This window comes from Schistocerca serialis, chromosome 8 (assembly GCF_023864345.2).
Source record: "Schistocerca serialis cubense isolate TAMUIC-IGC-003099 chromosome 8, iqSchSeri2.2, whole genome shotgun sequence".
NCBI classification, from domain to species: Eukaryota; Metazoa; Arthropoda; class Insecta; order Orthoptera; family Acrididae; genus Schistocerca; species Schistocerca serialis.
In genome coordinates this window covers 273,658,902-273,674,897 of record NC_064645.1, presented here as the reverse complement: position 1 = coordinate 273,674,897, position 15,996 = coordinate 273,658,902, and the positions used below count along the sequence as shown (strand labels likewise).

The following is a 15,996-nucleotide window of genomic DNA, read 5'->3' as shown; positions in this document are numbered from 1 at the left end:
CGAATCCTGCCTCGGGCATGGATGTGTGTGATGTCCTTAGGTTAGTTAGGTTTAATTAGTTCTAAGTTCTAGGGGACTGATGACCTCAGAAGTTAAGTCCCATAGTGCTCAGAGCCATTTGAACCAATTTTTGCTTCATTTGCCAACTAGGAAATGGCTTGAAACAGCGCCACGTCCGCAGCAGTCGTTCGAGCCACACCACTTCTGTGTGAACTGGGCCTAAGATCCTTTGTGACGTTCAGTATGGCCTCCCTAAAACCATCGATTTCATATTCGTGGGATCTCGACCAATATCACGGATTGATAAAATGCAGTATCGTTAGATCACGATTATGGCAGAGTCGAATTCCTACAAATACTGAAACACGTTTTCCAGTCGTGGGTGAGGCATCAAACGAGCTTTTCACAAACAAACAACTTTAAAATACTAATTCTGGAAGAGAAACCCGCTGTGTAATGCAGAATGGAGATGGCGTTCCTCGTAACCTCTCTTGCAGATAGGCTGAAATGCTAATCACCTGCATGTCCAAGCATGTAATACACTTCAGGCAAATTTGAAGTTTGTTCCGAGGCACTGTCATGTGTTCAAGTTTTAAGTGCCAGGCAATGTATCACACAAACGGACCATGAAGACAAGCAGAGTAACTACTGTGCACACAGAGACATTTGAACAATCGTTCTTCCCGCACTTTATTTGGAGAGCCGGCCGGTGCGGCCGAGCGGTTCTAGGCGCTTCAGTCTGGAACCGCGCGACCGCTACGGTCGCAGGTTCGAATCCTGCCTCGGGTGTGGATGTGTGTGATGTCCTTAGGTTAAAGTAGTTCTAAGTTCTCGGAGACTGATGACATCAGATGTTAAGTCCCATAGTGCTTAGAGCCAACTGAACAATTTATTTGGAGATGAACCGAGACAAAGTCGTAATATGTGATACTTCAGGAAGAACCTTCTGCCGTGCACTTCAGAGTGGTTTCCGCTGTACTGATGTTGATTATTCTGTAAAACAACCAGGAATGAACGAGATACAATTCTGCGTACAAGCAAATCGAAATTTAGTTTCCTGGTCAGCGTCTTTCTGTGGCGAACGATTTTGCATAGGCAGCTGTTGCAGCGCTGGACATGCTCTGCAGCGAAGGCGCCCGAGAAACGACCAATGCACAGCCTTCGTGCGTGACGCCAGGCTGACGTCATTATGCAGCGCGCATGCGCAGTAATCGCCAGCGCTGCGCGTAGACTGTAGGTGGTCGGTGGTGGGAAGGAGGAGAACTGAGCCAACACCGACTGAGCTGGAGGAGTAAAAACAAGAAAAAAACAAGGGCAGCGCTAGCGAAAGACAGCCGGCTGCACTCCCGACTGGCCGCCGTGGCACGTCGGAACCGTGTGGTGTAATATCTTTGCTTCCAGCGGCCAAGCGTAGCCAGGCAGTGCAACGTCTGATGTAAACAAGGAACTTCTGACGCCGCAGCTTCGTGACCTCCCCAGCCAGGCGTTGCTGCAGCTTGGGGTAAGTACGAACATGCAGGACTTACATCATTTGTAGAACCAACCACATACCCTTGTTAAATATTTGGTGTTTGTGTTTGCCATGGACTCCGCTACATAATGTTTTGTCTTTATCAAAGGTTACATTGTTGTTGAGGACCAGCATAGTAAAAAGAGTGCTGATTTCAGATGGGAAACCCTCGTAACGTACTGTCTTCCTTCACTGTTTCATATTTCGATGTGTATTCTTTGTCTTAGGAGTAAAACAATTGAGCTGCAAAGACGCTTAGGTTGTAAATTTTCTAAATAACTGACGAAGATGTTGCTGGCTATGCATGTGTGGCTTCTTACTGTTACAGAGTACGTGCTACGGTTGAGAAACTTTCCTTGTGGTTCCAAATAAGATCATAACTCAGAGCATCACATTGTGTACTATCTTGCAAAACGTCAGCCTGTTTTGCATTTTGTAGGTAATCAAGAAAAATGTTCAATCTTTCAGTAATTACTGCGCTTCGCTGGCAATATTTTTATTGTGCTACACTGATGCACTTACAAGCAAAAAGATACATTCCGCTTAGCTCGTCCACATATGGTTGTTATGTGGAGGAACATACATGTAGTGGTATCGACCTTGTAATAGATGATGTAGTATTGTTTTCACAACAATAGTCACCTCTTATAGCTTTGTAAGTTCAGTTGCCATTTTACAGTGCACGACAGCATAGATACACTAGCAACGTAACGTATTTTTTAGTTTTGCGTTGGCTTGAAGAGGTTCTTCTTTTGCTTCGCTGATGCTGTGTCAACACTGAAAGCGTTACAGGAAGTATTTCATACATTATGTTTCACCAGAATTATATATTTCAGGATAAGAGAACTGTATATTCAGCCATTTGAGAAATATTCAGACTTAGTTAAAATGTAAATTCGGTTAAGTATTTTTGTACATAACAACTAAGTTTTAAGAACCAACCCAGCAGTTACCTAGACGATCGAGGAAAAACGCCTAAATCTTACACAGGAGCGCCAGCATCGGCAAGTATTGGAAGCGAATTTCACAACTCCTATGGAAAGAATGTGTCAACATATTCTTGCGAATGTTTAAGGAATGACCTTTCACTTACCTACCTTTTCACGGGAGAAGATATGATGATACTCTGTCATTTATGAAACATTTAGTCTGCGTCGAAATGTAAATTTAATTACGTATTCTTGTAAATAGCAAGTAAATGGAGAATCAACCCTCTCCAGCATCAGGAAGAGTTAATATCATAATTCCTCTGGAATAAGAAGCAGCTATGTAGATAAGCGAACATCGGTCTTTTGTTCTTTTCACACATTGCTCCATTTTTCTCAAAGTGCGCCATTCTACTCAGTCACGCTAAAAAAGACACGGTTGTTTTCAGTATGTAGCAGATCTGTTCACGTCACACTCATAATCTTAACACTGTTGTTCGAGACGGCAATGACTTCCAGAGGCTTAAGATTCAGAAGATACGGTGCAGATCCTCCACAAAACGCGACTTTGGTTCCATTCAGTACGGCATTGGCGGTATCGATGAGTCACTAGCATCGACGTAGACAGCACCAAATATTTGAGCATATCATTGATGATTGGATGTCTCAGGCTCTGTAAAACCATTCTACCAGACCTTTCCTATTAGATTGTGGTGTTGGAATTATCAGATCCTGTACGGAACGTCACACACACAGGAGAGCAATTAACACGTTCTCTGTTTGTCTTTGTTAAAAGCTTCTCAAATAGATTTGAGACGATCTTGCAATACAAGATTTGCACAAGTGCCGATATTATTTGGGCATTGGACAATGTGTAGCTTGTGGAAGACGCTTCTAAGATTCCTGCACATCACGTGTAGGGACGACGGCGCCGGTGTTGCTGCGCTGCCGTCGCGCTAGGGCTCGTGCTTCATTATTTTTAGTTTGGCGGCTGAAGTCAGCGACCCCGCCGGGGCCCGAACCCACAGCCTTGAGCAGGGCAGACCTCGCCAGCCAGCTGCCCGCCCTGCGCACCCAGGCTCGCGTCAGCAATTCAGCTTGGGTCCTGTGCTCCGTAACTTGTTATTCATCTATTTCCTTTTCTCCACGACTGGAAAATGAAAATTTCGTGTAGTACATAGTTTGTTTTTCTTTTAAAATAAGTCGTAAGGTCAGTATTGCTTCACGAGTTCCAACATTTCTACGGAATGTTGAGTGGAATACTCTCTTTCAAATTCTAAAGGTGGCAGGGGTAAAAAGGCTATTTAAAATTTGTACAGAAGCCAGATGGCAGTTATAAGAGTCGAGGGGCACGAAAGGGAAGCAGTGGTTGGGATGGGAGTTAGACAGGGTTGTAGCCTCTTCCCCTAGTTATTCAATCTGTATATTGAGCAAGCAGTAAAGGAAACAAAAGAAAAGTTCGGAGTAGGTATTAAAATCCATGCACAAGAAATAAAAACTTTGAGGTTCGCCGATGACATTGTAATTCTGTCGGAGACGGCAAAGGACTTGGAAGAGCAGTTGAACGGAATGGACAGTGTCTTGAAAGGATGATATAAGATGAACATCAACAAAAGCAAAACGAGGATAATGGAATGTAGTGGAATTAAGTCGGGTGATGCTGAGGGAATTAGATTAGGAAATGAGACACTTAAAGTAGTAAAGGAGTTTTGCTATTTGGGGAGCAAAATAACTGATGAGGGTCGAAGTAGAGAAGATATAAAATGTAGACTGGCAATGGCAAGGAAAGCGTTTCTGAAGAAGAGAAATTTGTTAACATCGAGCATAGATTTAAGTGCCAGGAGGTCGTTTCTGAAATATTTGTATGGAGTGTAGCCATGTATGGAAGTGAAACGTGGACGATTAATAGTTTAGACAAGAAGAGAATAGAAGCTTTCGAAATATGGCGCAACAGAAGAATGCTGAAGATTAGATGAGTAGATCACATAACTAATGAGGAGGTATTGAATAGAATTAGAGAGAAGAGAAATTTGTGGCACAACTTGACAAGAAGAAGGGACCGGTTGGTAGGACATGTTCTGAGGCATCAAGGGATCACAAATTTAGCCTTGGAGGGCAGCGTGGAGGGTAAAAATCGTAGAGGGAGACCAAGAGATGAATGCACTAAGCAGATTCATAAGGATGCAGGTTGCAGTAAATTCAAATGGCTCTGAGCACTATGGGACTTAACATCTATGGTTATCAGTCCCTAGAACTTAGAACTACTTAAACCTAACTAACCTAAGGACATCACACACATCCACGCCCAGTCATCACGAGGCAGAGAAAATGCAGTAAGTACTGGCAGATGAAGAAGCTTACACAGCATAGAGTAGCATGGAGAGCTGCATCAAACCAGTCTCAGGACTGAAGACCACAACAACAACAATAGTTTGTTTTCGTTATGATTCGAACAACAAAAGTGTCGTGTGATAATAGGAGGAAGCATAAAGTTTGCTGATGATAGGGTCTTGCTAGGTGGAAATGAAATGACAATTAAAAATATGTTTAAAGAACTGAACACCAGCTGTGATTATTATGAAAGGAAGATGAATGTGAGGAAGACTAAAGCATTGATTTTTACAAGGCAACGAAAGAAGATGAAAATGAAAATCTGTGCTGGGTTGAAACAAGCTGATAACTTCAGGGGCTTAGGATGCATTAACTACCAGTAATATGACATGTAATCTAGAAATAAAACCAAGGCTAGCTGTAGCAAAATAAATGTTATACAGAAGGAGCAATACTTTGTGGTACCAGTAAATAATCTATTATTATTACTTTAATGTTCTGGCACTTGGGTCATCGTAATTCGTCTTCTTGCTTCCCAATATTTATTTATTTAACCGGATCAGATTAGGGCCATCAGGCCCTCTCTTACATCGGACCAGTGTTCCACACATGCAGCATTTCACACATCAGAGTTACATCATGACAATAGTTTAAATAAGAAAATTAGATTACTCTAGTGACAATATGAATCAAGAGTAATGACTAAGATCTAATAAAATAAATGCTGGCAGTATTTTTACAACATATGCTATACATACAAATTATGATAAAAGCAATAACAATAACAGTAAAAAAAAACAAATCAAATAATAATGCTAAACATAATGATTCGTGGTCGAACCAATCTCGAGACACAGAACACGTTCTGGGGACGACAAGATGGAGATCTTTTTCAGTTTGGCGGCCAAGCAGGAAGAGATTAGTGAAGTGTTTTGCATGGAGTGTTGCCCTGTATGGTGCCGAAACATGAACACTGCACCAGAGACAGGAGAAACGCTTAGAGATTAAGGAGATACGGATCTGGGGAAGAATGGAGGGTGTAAATGGACAGGTAAAACATATCAGGTTGTATTACAAAGCGTGGACGAAAAAAGAAGTAAGCTGGAAACAGTTAAGAGGAAGAAAAGGAACGGCTAGGGCAGTGGATTAGGAGAGACTGCATAATAAAGAATGCAGTAAAGGACTAGTGACTGGGAAGAGCGCTAGAGGAGGAAGAAGATACCAGTTAGTTGACAACGTTAGTTTATTTTAATACCTCACTCACAGCCACGAAAAGGATCGCAGAGAATCTGGAGGACTGTGGAATATTGAACTTGCAGTGATGGACTGATCTAATGGCTATAACACATCATCGTCATCGTCGGCGTCAAAATGACTCGAGCAAAACACTGTGTGGACAACACGCAATACCCGTGGAATATAAAGTGTTTTATATGCGTTCTGGAGGTGGATTCTAATTGGGATCCAGAAGCGTTCAGAAATGGTTCAAATGGCTCTGAGCACTATGGGACTTAACTTCTGAGGTCATCAGTCCCCTAGAACGTAGAACTACTTAAACCTAACTAACCTAAGGACATCACACAGATCCACGCCCGAGGCAGGATTCGAACCTGCGACCGTAGCGGTCGCGCGGTTCCAGACTGTAGCGCCTTGAACCGCTCGGCCACCCCGGCCGGCCTCCAGAAGTGTAACCCCGAAAGTTACAACATCCTGGTTGTATAGGATTTCAAGGAAATCCTCGTACCGCTGTTGAGGAACGAAATCCATTCACAAAAGAACAGCTGAGCTTTGAGTCCCAGCGGCAGCATCGCATGGGGACTTTAAAAAGAGATTCGAAAGTGAAAGGATTAGGATTGATGTTCGTGAACGGAATTGCCTGACAACAGCACGGAGCACCGAGTTGTTGCTTGCCGTTGTTTTGTGGCACGGCTTCTACGTGCCATGTCGCGCTCAAGAGTGTATTTTCTGATGAATGTGCGATATAGTGCATTTCGGACTAGAGGAACGTGGCTTCCTGATATAAGGAAACTCCCCATTACGTACAAGAGTTGGAAAGAAACCCTCCTCATGTTATGATATTGGCCGAGATGACATCGTGTGAGGCCTGTTGCAGCATCTCGATCGATGACGAGCAAATGCAACCAGTGTGCAGTGAGACAATGCGTGGGTAATCGTCTCTGAACTCAACAGTGAGTACCACGGTGGCTTGCTTTTGAGTGTGCGCTAGCACGGGACTCGCTAGTAAGGATTCTGCATTTGTCCATAATGGGTGAGGTCGGAGTTGTAAAAATAAAAGTTAAATATCGACCCAGCCACCTTTCTACAAGGTAAAACGACCAGAATTTACGCGTTTCGAAGGCCAAGCTTCATCTTTAGAATCACAGTACAAGAACCGTCTAAGGGCGTCCAATTTAAAACTAAAACAAAAGCAATACAAATAATAAAATAACATGCCTACTATCTTAAAATATGCATCCATATCGCTGTCAACTGGTAAAATAGATTAAAATTGAATGGCGTATGTTGTCCGTAAGTACTGGCAGCGTCACAATAACAACCTTATGCGTCCACACTTCATATACCTTCCTGAAAGCTATATCCTGCAGACAATCACAGAAGTAACGTGGGTGAGGTCTTCATGAATGTAAACATGAAATCAAAGAGGTACGAATATATAAAGATGATGTATAAGTATCAAATCCCGTCATGGGCAGAAAACTAGCAGTATACGGTAAAGTCGCTAAATATGTTCCGATATTAAGCTTTTTCAGAAACCTTGCAGAGAGTTTTTGAAATTTGCAATTATTTGGCGACTTTATAGTATACAGCCAGCCTTCTGTTCATGGTGGTATTTAAGTTTCCGAGCTACCCTACAAGATTAAACGTCATCTTTGTTTCTCCAGTGTGTCTTTGATTTCATGTTTACATTCACGAACAGCACACACTTGCGTTACTTCTGTGTTTGTCTGTGGGATGTACATTTGATGGATGTACATCTTAAGAATATCCGGCTGCAAGGGAGGAAGTCACCTTATTCTGTTATTTTTATTGCTCTTGTTTATGTTTTATATTGGTCGCTCTTACACGTTTATCGGTCAGTAATTCTGAAGATGAAGGCTCGACCTTCGAAACGCGTAAATTGCAGTGCTTTTTACGCTGTAAATAGGCGGTTGAACCGACATTTTTACATTGTTAGTGAGGAGTCTTCGCGAGTGGTCGGTCGCGAATGCCCGGTCGCAAAAAGGCAAATGGTATACCGAATTTTACTGTCTCTGTCGAAAGAATTTTGAAAATTAATTCATACATAGGAAATTTCGTTTGAAACGTTCATGGAAGTTGATGTTTTATTCAGATCTCGTGACATGATTTTATGAGTTTGATTCAATAATACCTTTCGACAAAGGATATAATAAATAAGTAGTTGTTTCTCAACCCATTGTGGTTAATGAACTTCCACCTGACCATTAAATCCTGCTAATGATGCAACAATTCATCGACGACAAAAGCAAGGATGATTATCAATTAAGTAAGGCAGTGCGGCGGGACGCTTTCGATCACTGTGCCAGTGTTTGTAGTATATTTTCTTGAAGGACACGTGAATGGATATTCTTATTTGGTTTGTTGCAACCGTGGTTCTCCAGCACACTCCACTTTTCAGTTACGTGAATTTCTTGATGAACAGTTTCGAGGCCGACTTATTAGGCGAGGCTATCTAGCAGCTTTGAATTGGCCATCAGGAAGACCGGACATTACCACGGAAGGCTACTCACTATGGGGAATGATCAAGTCACATGTTACTCAACGGCAGTACAAGACTAGTGAAGAATTGTGCATAAGTGTTATTAATTATTCATGAATTCTCATTAACTCGTAGTAAGAAGTCTTCATTACATTCTCCTAGAACAGCACGCTTTAGAGACTTCCAACCATTCCATTTCTGTCTTTCCCACTGTCCAAGTTTTCTACTTACACAGGGCTATGTTTTATTCATGGCTTACTGTGACTCTTTTTCTGGTTTCTAGATTTATAATTTTGGACGTTAGTAGCTGTTTCTCTTTATAGAACTCTCATTTACGTTGTGCAATGCTTGTTATTTTGTGTTCTTCTTTTTATCTATTCTACTTCCTAGGTAGCAAAATTCGTCCAACTTTTCAAGACTCTCTGGCTGAAGTTTGTTTAAGTGGGTAACACCCTTTGGACGCAAGAAAAATGGGTGACATTCGTGATTTTTTTCAATTAAAATAAAAAGTAATGCTAAATCTGATAGTATACTTTTACTCCTTACAGTTTCGTCCTTAAGAAATCATTTTTGTGTCCACATTAGACATTGCCCGTAACTGCTGCACCGGGTTGAAGGACCTCTTGCAGTTGGAACACTGGTCATCGGCGGGAATTCCCGAACTCCCCCCCCCCCCCCCCCCCCCCCCACATTGGGCTGGCAACAAAATAATTTTGAAATAAATCCTTTTCAATATATTTTCTATAAACTTATGTACGCTAACTGAAAAATATGAAATTCTAAGAAAATGATGACTTGCTAAAACAAATGTCATTTTCTTCGCCCATATAATCGAGACAAAAGCGTGCGCCGAAAATGGACTTTTGAAGATATCGCAAAACAGCTACGTATGCTGATAAAGCATTCAATTTATAATGCCGGCATGAAATTCCGATCAAAATCGAGTGTACCTTTCTCTTGTTATGTTTCCCTCCAATTTGAAAAATATTATTTCGAGTTTTGGTTTACATAGTTAAACATACCTCAGATCAGCGATCACTTGACCGGACAGCATCCTTCTCTGTGAAGGGTTTCCGGAGACACTTCTTCACAAATCGCCTTCTAACTCGATTACGGAATTTCTGGCGAACCTGCGATGAATAAACTTGATATCACAGAGAAAATTTTAAGAAAAAGATTGACTTTTTGGAAATTTAAACAAGGACAAACCTCCTTAACCATTTAGTATGTTCACCTGATGGGCACAATATTTACATTTGCTTTCTTAACCATCTGCGAGTACTAGCCCCATTTCATTAAACAGCCGATTGACCGGCTGAGTTGGTGTACGCTTTTGAGAATTACTGCATTGTTGTCAGCTAACGGTATAATGCATTGCTGTACGCTTTTGACGATTATTGCTTTGTCGTCAGCGAACTATGTAATGCTGATTTTACATCGTTGGCAAACCACTGCCACACAGAGATGGTCGGTCACTTCCACTGTATCTCAGCGTACAAAATGTCCGTGGTGACTGTAAATGATCCTGCCGTACGCCTTTCTGATTTTGACATTTTGTGTGTCCGACCAGCCTGGCCACTCCTCGTGCTTGGTATAAAGAGACAGAAGGCCGTAGACTCAGTGGCTCCAAGCGACATGCTGTAATGGGCATGAAAACACACTTTGTTTATCTTGGTAATCAAATTTCTAATGTAACAAGTTTGTCATTATTTCCTGTTGTGACAGGTGCCCCGACAGTTACAAAACCTTGTACACATGTTAAGCCTGCGTTTGGAGTTGTGCGTGACCGGAAAGGCATGGCCTTCACATTGTATTTCGGCGAGTATGACGGCGACCTCGGGAGAGGACCCATTCTTCGAATGTTGTGGAGAGGCTCAGTGGTGTTTCTCTTGGTCTCCTGTTATGGGGAGACGGTAGTGACTGAGGAAACTGACGACGCAACAATACGTCACAGACATCCTGCGTTCTCATGTGTTATCCCTCATGGGAGAGTATCGTGGCGCCATACTTCAACAAGACTATGCTGCTCCATACATGGCAAGTGTCCTTACGAACTGTCTGCTTGATGTTGAGGTACTTCCGTGGCCATCAAGATCTCCAGATCTGTTTCCCATACAACATTTGTACTACTAGCCCCAGTATCCAGGGGGATTAAAGCATCTTGTGAAAGAAACTGTATCTGTTGGCAAAAAACTTGTAAAGATTCTGTAATAGTTGCACACTACAAAAGCGGCTCAAAATTACTACGTAAGATTATTAAAAATCAAGGAATACCCTCATAATGTCGGAAATCAGTAATACTGAGAACAGACAAGGCGATGTAGAATACAGTGAAAAGAGAGACAGGACAGCGGCTATAGCACAGGATAATATCACTACTGAACTGAATGGAAAGGCTATAAATGATGAGTTACATAAGGCCATTACGTGCTACTGGGTATTAGAGGTACTGGAGTGTACAGCAATCTGGACCACCACCTCTGAAGAGCTCGCTATATGGTGGTACAACATGCAATGTGTGGTTTTCATGAGCAATAAAAAGGACGGAAATGATCTTTATGTTAATCTCTATTCCAATTTTCCTAACAGGTTCCGGAACTCTCGGAACCGAGGTCATGTAAAACTTTTTTTGATGTGTGTATATCGCAAGGATAGCCCCGACGCCAATGTTCCCAGCTTATTTACTGCCGTGCCTAGGGAAATTATAAAAGAATCGAAAAGTGTATTAATCTGGGGAAAGGTAGGCTCAAAGGTGGGTCAAACATGATAATCGGCTGCTGTTGTAGGCACCTGCCTCAGGAGGTGTACTGGCAGAGCGCTTCAGAGAAAACTTAGGAGAATGTCGCGAGCAAGTTTCCCGGTCATGCCATTTAATGACATCGGGTCTGTCAGACCCTTCTGTCGACGATATTGTGTCAATGCAGCACTGAAATTGCTGCCATTCACATGAAACAGGTTCACTAACAGCGGAGATTTCAGTTTTGAAGCTATAGAATTAGAGAGCCAGGCGACTGAAACTGGGATTCGTGTGAGGTTGTTGTGAATGTCTTATTTGGAAATTGATACGACCAGATTATTGATTCTTGATGAAATGTCTTAGACCTCCCGGTAACTAACAGTCTAAAGCTTAAATAAACAGCTAATCCACAATACAGCACAGATAGTCTCTGTACTAGACGAAAATTTCTTCATTTCAAAGCAGCATTTGAAGTTAGAAAAATGGTAAAAGCAGCACCGACTCTGGAGGCAGGGATGGCAAAGGAACTATCTGCTCATGGCGTGTTGCAATAGCAACGGAAGATTTGTGAACAAATGCGCTATTCCGGTGCATTTTGTGGTTGCTTCTGCTCCAATTCATGAGGTAAACAGTCCGTTAACTTTCCGTAATAACAGCGGAGCAGTATTACGCCATTTTCCAAATAATTAATCAGTCATGATGAAGAGCATGACTTCTAAAGCACAATAGCCACCAATTTTCCCATCCAGCAATGTGATTTTCGCTAGTTTCAGTACATTGTCACCTTCTTCACTCCTTTGTTTCAACCAAATTTGCCTTCAGGTTGTAATAACGGAACTACCCTTCATCTAGTCACATAACAATAATATAAATTTATCGGATTATGATTCAACTGTTTTGTATGTAGTGCGTTTATCATAGTAACAAAACAAGTCAGTGCACAAAATATTCGTAGTTATTTCGTATGCAGAACTTCATCCACCATATTACGCCCGAACAGTATGAGATTCTTCTCATTTGAAAAGTTTGATGAATTTTAATGCGATTGGTCTGTTACGACTCCTTCGACTGTTTATTCAGGAAAAACCTGTGTGGTGTCCAGGACGTAATAAATATGCTGCGCTCGTACAACACTATTTTGTAGACTGATCAGTTCAACGTCACCTATTCTTGTTGCTGTTTGATATTAGGCAGAACAAAAACTGAGTACGGTTACGATTGGGTAATGGCAACCAAAAGCAAATCAACGGAAGAAATGCTAGCATACGACCTGAATGTTCTAGTGTTTTGAATATCCTCGTGAAACATTAAAGTAATAGGACACCTATTAGAGGACATTAACATTGAATGGCTTGAAATCTGCTGCGGACACACTGCATGTGTGTAGAGGAATGGCAGCCCATTCTTTTCAAGTAGCCGAAACCAGACACCAGTCCATTTCACGAGCGTTATTGTACACAGTCCATTTCCTCAGAGAGGCTGCTTTATGGCAAGGACCATTGTCTGCTGGTACAGCCATCGACTACGAACTGTTCCTCTACTGTACGCAACACGCAGTGCTGTAAAATGTGATCATAACCTTTTACATCTACATCTACATCCATACTCCGCAAGCCACCTGGCGACGTGTGACAGAGGGTACCTTTTGCACCACTGCCACTGCCCCCTTTTCCTGTTCCAGTCGCGAATGGTTCGCGGGAAGAACGGTAATCGGTAAGCCTCCGTGTGAGTTCGAATCTCTCTATCTTCATGGTGTTTTAGCGAGATATACCGGTTGATCACAAAGTCAGTATAAACTTAAAAACTTAATAAACCACAGAATAATGTAGATAGAGAGGTAAAAATTGACACACATGCTTGGAATGACATCGGGTTTTATTAGGGAAAAAAAACAAAGTTCACAAAATGTCCGACAGATGGCGCTGGACAGCAAAACGTCAGTGACTGCGCATGACAGTCGTGTATAAAAGGAGTTGTAATGAGAGAGAGAGAATCAGATGCGCCAGTAGTCGCAGCATGTTGACGTTACCTGAAAAGGCGCTTTTAGTGAAGCTGTATTATCAGAATGGAGAATGTGCTAGTTCAGCGTTACGATCCTATCGCCATAGGAAGGGGATTCGAACGGATAATGGTCCGTTGACAAATGAAGCTGTGGCGGGAATGATTTCGAACTTCGAAGCCACGGGTTGTTTAGACGATAGACCCCGAAGTGGCCGACCGAGCACAAGGCGTAATGCTGCTGAGACAGTTCAGGAAGAAATGGAGACTGTAGCGGGTTCGCCTATGCGCGAGGAAGCCAGCGCTCGTGCAATCACACGTCGCACCGGCATTCCATACACTACTGTTTGGCTGGCACTGAGGCTTACCCTCCGATGCTATCCGTACAAAATCCATCGGCATCATGAACTGTTACGCATTTTCGGTGTGGGCGTTTCAAAAGATGGCGGAAGATGACGATTGGTTGAGTAACGTGTTGTGGACCAACGAAGCTCATTTCACGCATCGAGGGTCTGTCAACGCCCACAACTGCAGAATTTGGGCTACCGAAAATCCTAGAACTGTCGTGGAAACTCCATTGCACGACGAGAAAGTCACAGTATGGGATGGATTTACCACATCTACCGTTATCGGGCCCTTTTTCTTCGAGGAAATGCGTGATTCTAGTTTTGTAACTGCTACCGTGACGGGTGAGAGGTACGCCGATATGTTACAGAATCGCATTATCCCCAGCCTGGCTGATAAACACCTGCTGGAACGTACGATGTTTATGCAGGATGGCGCTCCACCCCATGTTGCTAGACGCGTGAAAGATCTCTTGCGCGCGTCGTTTGGTGATGATCGTGTGCTCAGCCGCCACTTTCGTCATGCTTGGCCTCCGAGGTCCCCAGACCACAGTCCGTGCGATTATTGGCTTTGGGGTTACCTGAAGTCATAAGTGTATCGTGATCGACCGACATCTCTAGGGATGCTGAAAGACAACATCCGACGCCAATGTCTCACCATAACTCCGGACATGATTTATTGTGCTGTTCACAACATTATTCCTCGACTACAGCTATTGTTGAGGAATGATGGTGGACATATTGAGCATTTACTGTAAAGAACATCATCTTTGCTTTGTCTTACTTTGTTATGCTAATTATTGCTATTCTGATCAGTTGAAGCGCCATCTGTCGGACATTTTTTGAACTTTTGTGTTTTTTGGTTCTAATAAAACCCCATGTCGTTCCAAGCATGTGTGTCAATTTGTACCTCTCTGTCTACAGTATTCCGTGATTTATTCAGTTTTCAAATTTATACTGACTTTTTTGATCACACGGTACGTTGGAGGGAGCAATACGCTGTAACGAAAGCCATGGGATAGCGATGTGCACATACACAGGTGGCGGTAGTACCACGTACACAAGGTGTAGAAGGGCAGCGTGTTGGCGGAGCTGGCTGTCTTTGTACTAAAATGGTTCAAATGGCACTGAGCACTATGGGACTTAACATCTGAGGTCATCAGTCACCTAGAACTTAGAACTACTTAAACGTAACTAACCTAAGGACATCACACACATCCATGGCCGAGGCAGAATTCGAACCTGCGACCGTAGCGGTCGCGCGGTTCCAGACTGAAGCGCCTTGAACCGCTCGGCCACACCGGCTGTGTCTTTGTACTCGTGTGATTCTTGTGAAAAGGTTTCCCATGTGATTACGGCCGCACGACCGGAATTATTAAATTTGGAAAGGGCATTCCATTTTAGAAGTCGTTATGGAAATCAATATTCTGAGATTGACAGTGTCAAGAGAGTGCCGAGAATACCAAATTTCAGGAACTATCTGCCATCAAGTACAATGCAGTGGCCGACGGCCTTCGCTTAACGACTGAGACCAGCGGTGTTTGCGTAGAGTTGTCGGTACTAACAGACAAACAACATTGCGCGAAATGACCGCGGAAATCAATGAGGGACGTACGACGAACGTATCCGTTAGGGCAGTGCGGCGAAATCTGGCGTTAATGGGCTATGGCACCACACGATCGACGCGAGTGCCTTTGCTAAAGGCACGACATCGCCTGCAGCGCCTTTATTTGGCTCGTGACCGTATTGGTTGGACGCTAAACGACCGGAAAACCGTGACCTGGTGAAATAAATTTGGATTTCAGCTGATAAGAAGTGATGGTAGAGTTCGAGTACGGTGCAGACCCCACCAAGCCATGGACACGAGCTGTAACAAGGCACTGTGCAAGACGGTGGTGGGTTCATAATGGTGTGAGCTGAATTTACGTGGAATAGATTGAGTCCTGTGGTCAAAATGGAACATTGACTGCAAATAGTTACGTTCGGCTACCTGGAGACCATTTGCAGCTATTCATGGACTTCACATTCCCAAACAAGGATGCGCCATGTCACCAGACCATAACTATTCCCGATTGGTGCGAAGAACATGCTGGAGCGAGCGAGTGATTTGGCCACCCAGATCACCCGACACGAATACCACCGAACATTTATGAAACATAATCGCCGGCCGGCGTGGCCGAGCGGTTCTAGGCGCTACAGTCTGGTACCGTGCGACCACTACGGTCGCAGCTTCGAATCCTGCCCCGGGCATGGATGTGTGTGATGTCTTTAGGTTAGTTAGGTTTAAGTAGTTCTAAGTTCTAGGGGACTGATGACCTCAGAAGTTATGTCCCATAGTGCTCAGAGCCATTTGAACCATTTGAAACATAATCGAGAGGTCAGACCGTGCACAAAATCCCGCACCAGCAACA

The 15,996-nt window shown here is 43.1% G+C and overlaps 1 protein-coding gene across 2 annotated transcripts in view; it reads left to right on the top strand.

Moving 5' to 3' along the window:
* The first annotated feature begins 1,281 nt into the window (after positions 1–1,281).
* The window catches only part of LOC126416382 (uncharacterized), an 822,286-nt gene continuing 807,571 nt past the window's right edge, over positions 1,282–15,996 (top strand). For both annotated transcript variants that reach the window (XM_050084062.1, XM_050084061.1), the window contains exon 1: positions 1,282–1,501. The gene's annotated coding sequence lies outside the window, so the exon portion shown is untranslated. The remainder of the gene's footprint in view (positions 1,502–15,996) is intronic.